This window comes from Pseudopipra pipra, chromosome Z, assembly GCF_036250125.1.
Source record: "Pseudopipra pipra isolate bDixPip1 chromosome Z, bDixPip1.hap1, whole genome shotgun sequence".
NCBI lineage: Eukaryota > Metazoa > Chordata > Aves > Passeriformes > Pipridae > Pseudopipra > Pseudopipra pipra.
This window is the reverse complement of record NC_087581.1, coordinates 64,042,082-64,054,462: the sequence shown is the minus strand read 5'-3', so window position 1 is coordinate 64,054,462 and position 12,381 is coordinate 64,042,082. Positions and strand designations below refer to the sequence as shown.

At 38.0% G+C, this 12,381-nt stretch overlaps 1 protein-coding gene across 6 annotated transcripts in view; it reads left to right on the top strand.

The window, feature by feature from the left end:
- LINGO2 (leucine rich repeat and Ig domain containing 2) overlaps positions 1–12,381 on the top strand; it is a 480,597-nt gene that overhangs the window by 278,005 nt on the left and 190,211 nt on the right. The window contains exon 1 of one of the 6 annotated variants that reach the window (XM_064641974.1): positions 5,284–5,367. The exons of the other annotated variants lie outside the window; for them this stretch is intronic. The gene's annotated coding sequence lies outside the window, so the exon portion shown is untranslated. Of the gene's footprint in view, positions 1–5,283; positions 5,368–12,381 lie in introns of those variants that run through there. 6 annotated transcript variants of the gene reach the window in all.

Below are 12,381 nucleotides of genomic sequence, written 5' to 3'. Positions count from 1 at the left end.
TTTTGGTACATGTGGTAATTAATGAAAATCAATTGCATTTTCTTTAGCTTGAAATTAAGTCTTCCTAAAATAGAAATGTTTTCATACCCCTTATTTCCATCCTACACTAGCAACGATTTCGTTCTGTGAAGTGCTATGGGACACAAATTAATAGGCAATTTTCAGTAAATTGGTAGGTGCTGGCAACGGGTTACCATTCTCTCTCTCAAATTAGCAGAAGGCAAATTTTCATCTGAAGTTTGCAGAAGCAATTTCTGTCTTTTTTCAACAGACAATGTCATGATTATATGCAACAGACAAAAAGATTCCCTATATAATATGTGACTTCTCATAAAGCAGCAGTAAAGCTTGACTCCCATGTAGTATTCATTTCTAGTGGGGTGAGAGAAAGAGAGCATTTTTATTTCTAAGCAAAAATGATACCTTTCTTTGAATTTTAAAATAACTTTAAAATTAATGCTGCTAACTTTTTCTTTGTCTCAGAATCACAGAAAGAAGCCTGAGCTCTCTTTGGCTTTGAAAGGCACTTTTACAGGGGAGATTCAGATTAGACATTAGAAAAAAAAATTTCACTGTCAGGGTGATCAGGCATTGGAATAAGTTTCCCAGGGAGGTGTTGGAGTCACCATCCCTGGAGGTGTTTAAGAGCCACCTGGATGATGTGGTTTAGTGCTTTAGGGGTTACAGTGGCAGTGCTGGGCTGATGGTTGGATTTGATGAACTTGGATTTCTTTTCCAACCTTGATTATTCTATAATTCTATGATTTTATGGTTTGCTTGGCAATGCATGCTACCAAAAATGTGTCCAAATGACCTAGAGGGAATAGCAATGAGACATAGAAACTTAAGTAGTCCAAATGAGGTGTCCATACTTTATCTCTGAGGGAAGTAAATGAAAGTCCACCACATTGACAGGACATTTGGTACCCCATCCATAAACTTTGCGAACTAAAGAAAACTGTCAACAATAGTCAGCATCAGTTTTAGTATTTCCTGCCCCCTATGGTGGCAGACAAGCTGGGAAATTGTAAGGATGCAGGATTTGTTTCTCCTAGTTATGGCAGAAAGCTATAATGGATCAGCACTGGAAACCTGGAAATCTCCCTGGCCATACAAGACCTGAAAATTATTGTATCACATTAAATAACTCTGATAATATAAGAACTTGTCTTTTAATGATCTGAAAGAAACACATGAGAACTTTTCTTAAGAGTTAGCTTTGCACTCTCTAATAGATTTAGGGTTTTAAAGAAAAGACCTAGATCTCTGCTTCAGGTTTTAGAGTCAAAGAGAGCTTAACTTTGTGGAAAAAGGGGGCAACCAAATAGTAGAAGAAAGAATGAGAAACCATTATCACAGGCAAGTTGTCATGATGAAAGAAGTGAAGTATTAAGAAAAGGATCACTATCAGGAACGAGATCTCACTGACTCTTAAAATGTGAACTAGGAAATAAAAGAATTGATGGAAAAAAATGTTTCTCTGTTGGATGTAGCATAACTCATTGCAAAACAATTAGACAAATTAAATCAGCTCCCAGTTGACCCTGAAATGTTGTGGGATCTGCTGCTCCAGATGGGTACCTATAAATCTGCGAGTCCTGATGGAATTTATCCAAGAATCCTCAAAGAGCTGGCTGATGTCATTGCAAAACCTCTGTCAATGATTTTTGAATGGTCTTGGGAATTCAGAGAGGTCCCAGCTGGCTGAAAGCTGGCAAATATTGTCCTGATTTGCAAGAAGGGCAAGGAGGAGGACCCTGGACAATACAGCCCTGTCAGTCGCACTTTTGTGCCTGGTAAAGTTATGGAGAAGATTATTCTGGAAGATATTGAAAAACAGCTGAAATACAATGCAGTCATTGGTCACAACCAGCACAGCTTCATGAGAGGAAAGCCCTGTTTATCAAACCTGATTTCCTTTTGTGACTAGGTAACCCACACAGCTAATCAAGGGAAGCTAGTTGATGTAATCTTTTTGGATTTCAGTAAAGCTTTCGACACTGTCTCTCCCAGAATACTTCTGGACAAACTGTCCAGCCCACAGATAAACACATCATGTGGTGGGTGAGCAATTGGCTCATGGGTCAAGCACAAAGGGTAATAGTGAATGGGGTGACATCAGACTGGAGACCTGTCACTAGTGGAGTTCCACAGGGCTCCATCTTAGGCCCTGTGCTCTTCAACATCTTTGTAAATTACTTGGAGGACTGGGAATCACCAACCAGATGAAATTCAACAAGGGAAGGTGCCGGATTCTGCACCTGGAATGGAGCAACCTGGATGTTTGTAAAGAATGGGGAATGAGAGGCTGGAAAGCAGTGCCACTGAAAGGCACCTGGGGGTCCTGATTGACGACAAGTTGAATGTGAGTCAGCAGAGCCCTGGCAGCAGGAGGGTCAACCATGTCCTGGGGGGCATCAGGCAAAGCATTGCCAGTTGGTCGAGGGAGGGAATTGTCCCGCTCTGCTCTGCACTGGGGCAGCCTCACCTTGAATATTGTGTGCAGTTTTGATGTCACAATATAAAAAAGATATGAAGCTATTGGAGAGTGTCCAAAGGACGGCAATGAAGATGAGGAAGGGCCTTGAGGGGAAGCTGTATGAGGAGCAGCTGAGGTCACTTGATCTGTTTACCCTGGAGAAGAGGAGACTGAGGGGAAACCTCATAACAGTCTATAACTTCCTCATGAGGGGAAGGGGAGGGGCAGGCACTGATCTCTTCTCTGTCATGACCAGTGACAGGACCCAAGGGAATGGCCTGAAGTTGTGTCAGGGGAGGTTTAGGTTGGATATTAGAAAGAGGTTCTTCATCCAGAGGTTGGTTGGACAGTGGAACAGGTTCCCCAGGGAAACAGTCACAGAACTAAGCCTGACAGATTTCAAGAAGCATTTGGATGACGCTCTGAGGCACATGGTGTGACTTTTGGAGATGGTCCTGTGCAGGGCCAGGAGCTGGACTCGATGATCCCAATGGGTCCCTTCCAACTCAGCATATTCTGAGATTCTGTGAAATTTAAAATTATGTGTGCAGATAGCCTATACTTTTTTCCTAATTCCCCTCTTAAATTCAGTGGTTTGACTTTTTTAATATTCACTATTCAGTTGTAACCTACACATAAATTTGGTAGAATACGTGGTTTCAGGCAATTTTCTGCTGCAACGTTCTGTGTTGATAACTTCATCGTTCAAGCAGGTTGAGGATTGAAAACAGTAAAGCCAGCTTGAATCTATGAAGAACGCTCATAGCAGCCAGTACAAACTGTTTTGCTGTTTTAAACCTTAAGGGGTGCTGTTGGTCATGGACAAAGACCTTTACGTCGTTTGTTTAAATGACAGAAGAAAACAAATTTTGTGTGGTGTTATCACTATCCAATGAAATTTCTATATTCCTTCCAGAGCACACATGGTATTTTCTGCAGATGGATTATAATACACTGATTATGCAGGTTTTCTTGCAGGTGTGTGGTAGGCAGAATATTACAAGATGCTGATAGATGCTCGGAAAACAGATGTTTCTCCATGCATCAGCTGTGTTGACGTCTCTCAGTCACCTTGAATTCTGGCATTTTTTTAAGTGTCAGTCACTATGCCTACCAGTAGATACTTGATCCAGGAGTATTTCTGATCACTTTCTGAGAGAACTACATGAAAAAAGCATACTTGATCTATTGTGAATATAAGTGATAAGCCTTTTATTTTTTTTAGGCTGAGAATCCCAGTGGAATTCTAGCACTAAATGCTGACTCAAGTAGCTAATTTAGCAGCCGATTAGCTTTATGCATGCAAATGTTCTCATTAACATCTGCAGGCTTGATTGCAGGTTTACATTTAAACAAATATGAGCACTTTTATGCATCAGAGACCAATAGACATTATTTATGTCTCCAACTTTGTAATTACTAGTAGCTATTATTTCCATGTATTCTTGTTTACCCCCAGGTATAGCCTGGAAAGATATATTTGAAATTTGATGTATTTCTAAAATATTCAATAAATTTGTTGTTAGGACACCCTGTCCTCCTCTTTGTACACTGAATTTTATAGCCTGTTGCAAATTGCAGTGTAAAAAGGGACTCAATTTTGATGCTTACCAATATTTAGCATTTCAAAGTAAGACAAAGAGGGAGAAAGAATGAGTCATGATAATACTTGAAATGTCAAATTTTGTGTGTATCATCTTTACCAACATAAGTGTCATGGCATGTCCTTCTTTGAATGCAGCCTCTAGATATGTAGGCTCTGTGAACAGATGTACATAAGACTCTTTACCCTGGATTCCCTTTAGCTCACTCTGAAACAAACTTAAGAAAGCTGAGATTGATAAAATAGCTTGGAAGTTAGACTCTGCTTCTGTGCTAGTATTGAAAATGCATATATAATGTTCCCAATTATACTGATAGTAAAGGCTGATGATATAATGAAGTTTGTAACTACAAACTAATGATAACAAAGTATTCTTGTGTAATCAGTCATACTTAGGTTCCTAAATGATTCCTTAGGCTTTTCTGTAACTCTCTAATTCTGTATATGACCTCTTCCATCTCATGTCACATTACGCTCTGAAAAATGAAGATACAAATTTCTTGACTATAAATACACGGAATTACATTTTAGCTGTGCAGAATACTACAACCTAAAAGCAATCCAGTGAAAATTCTTCCATTTTGCCCTCTTTCTGGCAAACACCATGTACAAATATTATTTGTTACATTCTGATAACAAACACTGACTTCTTTTATTGACTTGAGAAAATAGAAATGTGTAGTATAGTTTTTCAAGGTGTCTTTAAGGTACTAGGATTAAAAAAATTGTGAGATTTGAGGTTTGGTCCAGAATATAATTCATTGTTAAAACATATGAAATACATTTTTTCTATAAGTAGTGCAGATCAAATGACTTTAACTGGTGAAGAGATGCATCCACATTTCCAACTATTTTAAAAAATTCATGTAGTGGTAAAGTTCTCAGCTTTGATCTTTCAGCTGTACTGTAGCCACAGATCTAAAATTTGCAAGTAGCTAATTGAAAAATATAAGGCGTGTCTATTTCATTTTTCGAGACAGTATTATGTTGACTTTCTATATATGTCAAACCAACAAACTTCTAAAGTGCTTTTGTGATATAAACAGTAGAGTATGGGTATATCAAGAATAATATATGTTTGTGTCATTTTAATCAAAAAGTGAGGTAGAAAGCTACTCAGTTATGTTTCTCCATGCTGTGGAATGATCTAATTAAATATTTTTCATTTCTTTTCTCTATGGCATTTTTGTGTTTAAAGAAGATAGCCTTGCATAGATGAATACATTTGAGATACTCCAGTGTTTCCATAATTCAACGAAAGACTAATTTGCAGGTCCTGCAAAAGGTAATTATAGTCTGTGCCTAAAAAGGAAAATTATTGCCAATTTTTTGTCCAAATAAAATCCATTATGGAGTTAGAACTTATTAGTAGAGATAAATTTGATGCCTCTTCCTTCCTTGCCTGGCAAGATTGTGAAGCCTCTACACCTTGAGGTCTTCAAAATCTATCTGGACAAGGTTTTGAGCAACCTGATCTAATTTGAAATTTTTAAGCAGGAGATTGAACTAATAACAACTGAAGACCTCCTTAGCATAAATTTCTCTTTGGAAATGTCACTACCTTTTCTCCTCTTCCCTTTGTCACCTTCCTGACAGACTACACAGCACTGTTAAATTCTTCCACACTTAAAACAGTAAACAAATATATGAATATTTTCTTATAAGTATATATAGAAAATGCTGTTGACTGGGTATCACTTGGTGTGATTCTGAAGATAATGAAGTATAGCTATGAGAAGGTATAAAAAGTAACCCAGAAACAGTCTCTAGATCTACATGAATGACAAAATTTACAGGTTTTCAAAAATCAAGTTTGATGTACTATACGGATTTAAGATTTTGGTCATAAAGTGAAAAAGTAAAGAAATGTTTCATGTCTCTAGATGTGTTGACATCTCCTTCAAAAATATAATGGAATAAAAGTAATATTACCTGCCCTGTTGACATATCCCACAAAGGTATAAGAGCATGCTTTCACAAAATCACAGAAATACTGAATTTGGTGACACCTCTTGATATTATCTGATCCAAACCCTCTGCTCAAATCAGTCAGCTAGAGCAGGTTTCTCAGTAGTGTGTTCTGTCAAGTTTTGCATATCTCCAGTGTTGCAGACACCACAACTTCTCAGGGAAATTGGTTCCTGTGTTCAAGTACCCTCACAGTATAAAACCATTTTTTTTTTGTGTAGAGGTGAAACCTCATGTGTTTATTACGTGTTGTCCCACCAGTGCACACTACTGTGGGAGTCTTCTTCCCTCTTCAGTCCCTCCCATCAGGTGTTTATACTCAGAGAAGATGCCCCTGATCCTTCTCTTCTATAGGATAAATAACTGCAGGTCTCAGTCTCTTCTTACATGAGAGATGCTCCAGCATTTTTATCCTCTTTGTGGGCTTCTGCTGGACTTATTCCAGCAAATCCATATTTTTCTTTTACTGGGAAGCCCAGAGCTGGATTCAGGGCTTAGCAGAGAGGAAAAATCACCTCTCTCAACCTGCTGGCAACCCTCTTCCTGATGCAGTCCATGTAGATACTTCACACTTTGCTGCAAATGTGGCTCATAGTCAGCTTGTCCACCAGGACCTGTTCTGTACTGGTGCATGGGATTATTTCTCCCTAGGTGCAGAACTTTTCCTTTTATTTGACTTGTTTCCTTGTCTGAACTTATAATTTCATCTTTATAAATATTTTCCTTTTCCTTTGTATCACTTTGTAGTGTCCTCTTCTTCATTTGAAGAATGAAGATATTTAATTTTGTGTATGAATGACTCCTGAAAATGTCATGTTTGGGTGTACTCTTCTGTGAAGTCTTTTAAAACCATTTCTTAGATGTGGTAAATCATGCATTTACAAAATAGTGAGAATTTATAAAGTGTAAACCCTATAATTTAAAATGTATCATTTAATCTGAGTTCTTCACACCACAATTTTAGTACTTAGTTGTTTATTTGTTTATTCTCTAAACAATGCTTAGAAGTGAGTCAGTGCTTAGGAACACCACCAAAGTTAGTGAAATGGTAGAAACTTCAATCTGTAAGTGTAACAAATTGGCATTAAAGTCGATGAAACACAACGCTTCTACCCAAAGAAGTTCTGGCTGATGGCTGTGATGTGCCTTTGTTGTTTTGCTTTGCAGGTTTTTTTTCCTTTTTTTTTCCCAGTTAAGATGAACAAAAGCAAAATATCTTGTAGGTTATATTTACAGGATTTTCTAAGAGAATATTTTATAGTTTAGAAATAAAAGTTTGACTTTTAAGACTTTCCAGAGTAAACTTCGTGACTTCTGGGTGTTTTTCTCTTGTTTTTATTTTATAATTGAGTTTTTAACATACATTCCTCATTTTAACATCCAGTCCAGAGATTATGTTTGTAGGTTCTGTTGCCTTATCAGACCACAGAAAACATGAAGGGACTTGGTTTCCAAAGGAAAGAAAAGAAAAAAGAATGAGAACTCTGTCTCACCTAAAACTACTGTTTAATGGAACTTCAGTCCTGGGAAAAATTCAAATATAGAAAGTATTACTTTCGTTCTTAATATTTAAGAAAACTATCCACAATGTTGGCACTGCCTATCATGTTCAGAAGTCTAACCTTGGTATTTGGACAAAAATTGCAGTTTGCCACTGCAATTACAAATTCATAAAGACTTAAAAATACCTGGGCTGTGTATGTAGTGGCACAGAGAGCAGAGCAAATTACAGAACTCTTACCAAAAATGTTCTGAACTGAAATGTTCTGTACTGAACTCCATGTAGCAATGGCTATACATTTAGAGATCAGGTCAGTGTGGTTATGGGAGTGTGCATTCTTTGTTTCTCATTCCCTATAGTGTCTTCACTGAAGTAATTACAGTAGCAGTGCTTCCTCTTGGATCTTAGTGTGTTAATCCACAAAACAGAAGTAAACACACAAAGATCTCTTTGTGCATCACTGATGTCTTTTCTCAGCAAGACTGTAAGAAGAGTTTTGATGGATGGTTGAGTTTCATTCTCTCTCATGAGACCATTAAAAATGTTAATGTAAACCTTTTCAGATGTCTGATACACTAAGGCAGCAAAAGTGGGAGGGTGATACAGTGGTGAGAGAGGGGAGGGAAAGGTTAAACTTATTTGTGAAATGCCAAGTTATAAGCAGTATGCTATTGCTCAACAGATATAATGTACAATCTGGCATTTGGCTTGTGTGGAATACAGAACAGAAGAACAAAGGACTTTGGGTATATATTTGTGCTAATCATTAAGAGAGTATCCTTCCTTGCTCTACAGAGTCTTCAAGATGTAACAGATGTAACACAAATAAATTGTAGAATTTCTGTTCCTAATGTTCTGCTGGTCATTTTCCCATCTCTTTTTTTTCTTTTTTTTTTTTTTTTTCAAATACGTATTTGAGTAATGAAACTGTCTGGTTCATTCATGATAGTATAACCTATCCTAGCTGAAACCTTTAGAAAAAAATGTAGTCAGAAACCCATTACAGATGTATGGTGTTATAATAAAACCAAGGATTTAGTTGAGGGATGGCTATACTGATTATTATGCCGAGTTGCATTTTGACTCTTCATTCGACTAATGTCAAGTGGTTTACTACTTTGGAACTATTAGAATGAGAAGTCACATTTTTTACCCATTTGTTACAGCATTTGGCTGACTCCTTTCCTCCCTTCCTTCATGTTAGATGGCACATTCTGCTGAGGCACAAAGGAGAATTTCTGCAGTGCTGTGCAGTCAGCTGTGAGCTGATAGGAGATACACCTGGTCCTCTTTTTCCTTTTTCCTTTTTTCCTGGTCCTCTTTTTTTTGTAGCTAAGTGACATTGGTGAAGGTCTAGTAGTAGAATCTTCTGATGACACTTGCTGAAGTAGAAAAATATATGCTGCTGAAATAAGTCAGAGTCATCTCTGCAAGGAACTTGTAACAGCCTTTAGGTTTTGGATTAGTTTTGGTTTTTTTCCCCTTTGAGAAGACACTCAATACTGTGATTCTATGAACTGGGTTTAATGAATTATATTGTGTGCTGTGCTTACCATACAAGCATGCAATATCCAAGCCATTTGTTCTGTCAGGAAAGTAACTAACAAGTTAGGATGAAAACAAGTGTTATAATAATTGCTATTGAAGTATCAAATAAAGACAAATGTAGACAGCTAAAAATTTTCAACTTTTTTAGTGTCTGTCCTACCCACAATGCACCATAGTTTAAATCCATAATGCTCTGACAAGGACAGCAAATCCATTTACTGGGTTGAATCATGCAAAGGGCAGTTACAACAGCCACAGAATATACTAAAGAGCATCAGTCAAAACTGAGAGGTGATTAAGGTTGTAAGAATCTTACATATTTATATCAGTTTGACTGTGTTGCTCAGGGCCTTATTTCATTAAGGTTTAAGCATCTCCAAGGATGGAGAATCCACAGCTTCTGCAGACATCTTGTTCCACTCTTTGACAACCCTCATGGGAATCAAAGAAATTTTCTTTATATTGAGTCTGAATTTCCCATGTTCCAAGCTGTGCTTTTGCCTCCCATACTGAGAAGAGACTGACTTCATCTTCCTCATGCCCCCTCATTCCTCAGCAACAGAAGAATCTCACTTCAGTGTCTTTCTAAAGATTAAAGAAACCCAGCTCTCTCATCCACATGCTCCAGCCCTGGCCATCAGGGTGAACTCCACTGAACTCACTCCTGTACATTAGTGTCAGTCCTGTGCCAGAACCCCAGGACTGGACTCCTCCTGTGATCTCATCAGTGCTGAGCAGTGGGGCAGTATCAGTGCCTGACCCTGCTGCTGTGCCTCCGGAGGTGCATCCTAAGATGCCGAGGCTGCTTTGCTGGGAAGGAATTGCTGTCTTCCAGGAGCTTGCTCCCTGCAGAGCTGTTTCTGTTCAGTGAGCCCCAGCCTGTCCTGATGCAAGGTTGAGTTCTTTCCAAGACTTTGAGGAACTCTATAAGGAGTTCATTCCTATGAAATTCAGCCCGTTTCTTCAGCTTGTCTAAATTTCTCTAAATAACAGTACTATCCTTCAGCATTCCCCTAAATATTGTTCCCCTCAGTTACTTGCTGGTGCTGCCTTCAGATCAAGCAGGTGATGAGAGTAGTACAGTGCATTGGACCCAGTATCAATCCCAGACAGATGTCACTCTTAATCAGAAAATATTTGGACATTTCAAAACTGACCCCCACCATTTAAACCCATTTTTCCACGGCATTTTCTTCTCAGTGTTTCATGCCCACACGCAGACTAGACATGCCCTAGGCTACAAGGAGTCTACATGTGATCATGCCAAGGGCCTTGCTAAAGTCAGGGTATGCAAGATCCACTGCTGTCCCCTACATCCTCTGCCAGTTACCTGTTACTGAACCTGGTCAGGTTCAGTACCTTGCTCTTGGTAGATTTCCATGAGCACAAGGCCACTATGGCTAACTTGTCTGTCTTCCAGAATGAAGGTCTGATTGTACCATGTGTGATCAAAGCAATGCCAGGTTAGTACTGATAAAAGAGTTAACTAGCTAATTCTTAGGCATTAGCACATGGTAGCAATCAGAGCAAGAATTTTTCTCATGACAACTTTTGCACTTAAATGGGACACATCTTTTTTGTTTTGTTTTGCTTTGTATAAGTAAAAAATTATTTTTATAAACTACAGATACTTGTCTTAGGTAAAATATTATGAAACGAGTTAAACTGGAAGAAATTCTGCTCCCTCAACTTAAGTTTCTGGAAACAAGATTTCAAATTTCTTGAAAAGTTCATATGTCTTACAAGGTGCTATTAGGTCAGTTGAGACTTGTCTCAACTGATTTGTCCTAAAGCCTATTAAATTGTCTTCTGCTTGTGCTGATTTTACAAATAATGTCAGCCTGAGAGTGGGATTTTCTTTCCTTTCTGCAAATGAGTTACGTATGATGTGAAAGAGAGGTGTTCATTGTGTATTGTGTTCTGTGTTAAAGTACATCTTTCCTTTTTATTACTTTATCTGTTAAAGAGCATTAAGTTTCCCCTCACTTTGGATTCGATTATTAGGACTTTATACTTCCCTGTCCATGAGCATATCAATACACAGGCTTTCAGCATGATAAGTATTTTTAGTCATGACTTTTATCTCTGAATTCTGTTTCTGTCTTAAGTATGTAGACAATGGAAGGATAAGAATACATGATAATATTGTTGGTGAAGAGTGACAGGTGAGGTGGTCAGTGAAAAATAGGGAAACAATGCCTGTGTTTTGTTCTGTCCTTACTCTGTTACAGCCTAATGCATTTGGAGGAAAAGATTCTCTAGTCTCCCTAAGCTACTTGTGTGTTCCTTCTGAAGGCAATTAACTACTTCTGTCAGATTTGAGTTCTCAGAAGGGCTGGTGCAGTGGTATTTTATTAATGATACTGTACAGTAAAATGTGCTGTTTCATTAAACAGAAAATCCTCTTGGTTGCTAAGGGTGTTTCTCTAGTAAGCTTATACTGAGGGTAGCTACTTCACTAAAGGTCCCTTCATTTTTTGTGTAAGTGATATGAATATATAAATATATACTTATAAATGTACAGACATGACCTTTTTAATTGCTTGTAAATCTTAGATTAGTGAAATATTTGGTCATTCGTCTTCTGTATAGTATAATCAGGAGGTCTCCAATACTGAACTTTTTGTAAATGTATGTGTATTGTGTGTTTTCAATATTAAGTTGGTCCTTTGTTCAGTTGCTTACTATTTCTCTCCCAAAGGAAATTCAGGTTCCTGGACCTCTTTCATCTTCCTCACTAAATCAAAACAGGCCATACTAGGCCATCCCTATGCAGACCTCACTATCCTAGAAATGAGTGGTAGCTTTTACTTCTCTCCATTACTTGGATCCAGTAGAAAGTACAAAATGAGGAGGAAAGAGTGTTTCATACTTTGTTGAGCAATCTGAAGGCTAAGGTTACCAACCATGTTGCTATTTTCTGCTTCAATACCCAATTAATATTTGTGGGAGTTTAGACTTAAATACACCAAAGGCATCAAAGAATCACCCTGTGTTTTTGGGGTAAACCTTTGGCATGATATCTCTACCTTGGTTGTGAAAAGAATATAAAGCATTTCTGAATCAGAAAGCTTTATATGACCTAGACACTGAACCATAAATTCCTGTGTCCTGCTGCTACTGAGTTCAGATGCTGTGACACTGTTGAAGTGCCACTGTTCAGAACTAGAGAAATCAAGATTTGGGTAAACAGTGAGGTTTAAATCTCTGAATGTACTAAACTGCCCAGTTGCATTGGACTGTTTCAATATGCAATTTGAAATGTTGCTGGGCAATCTCATC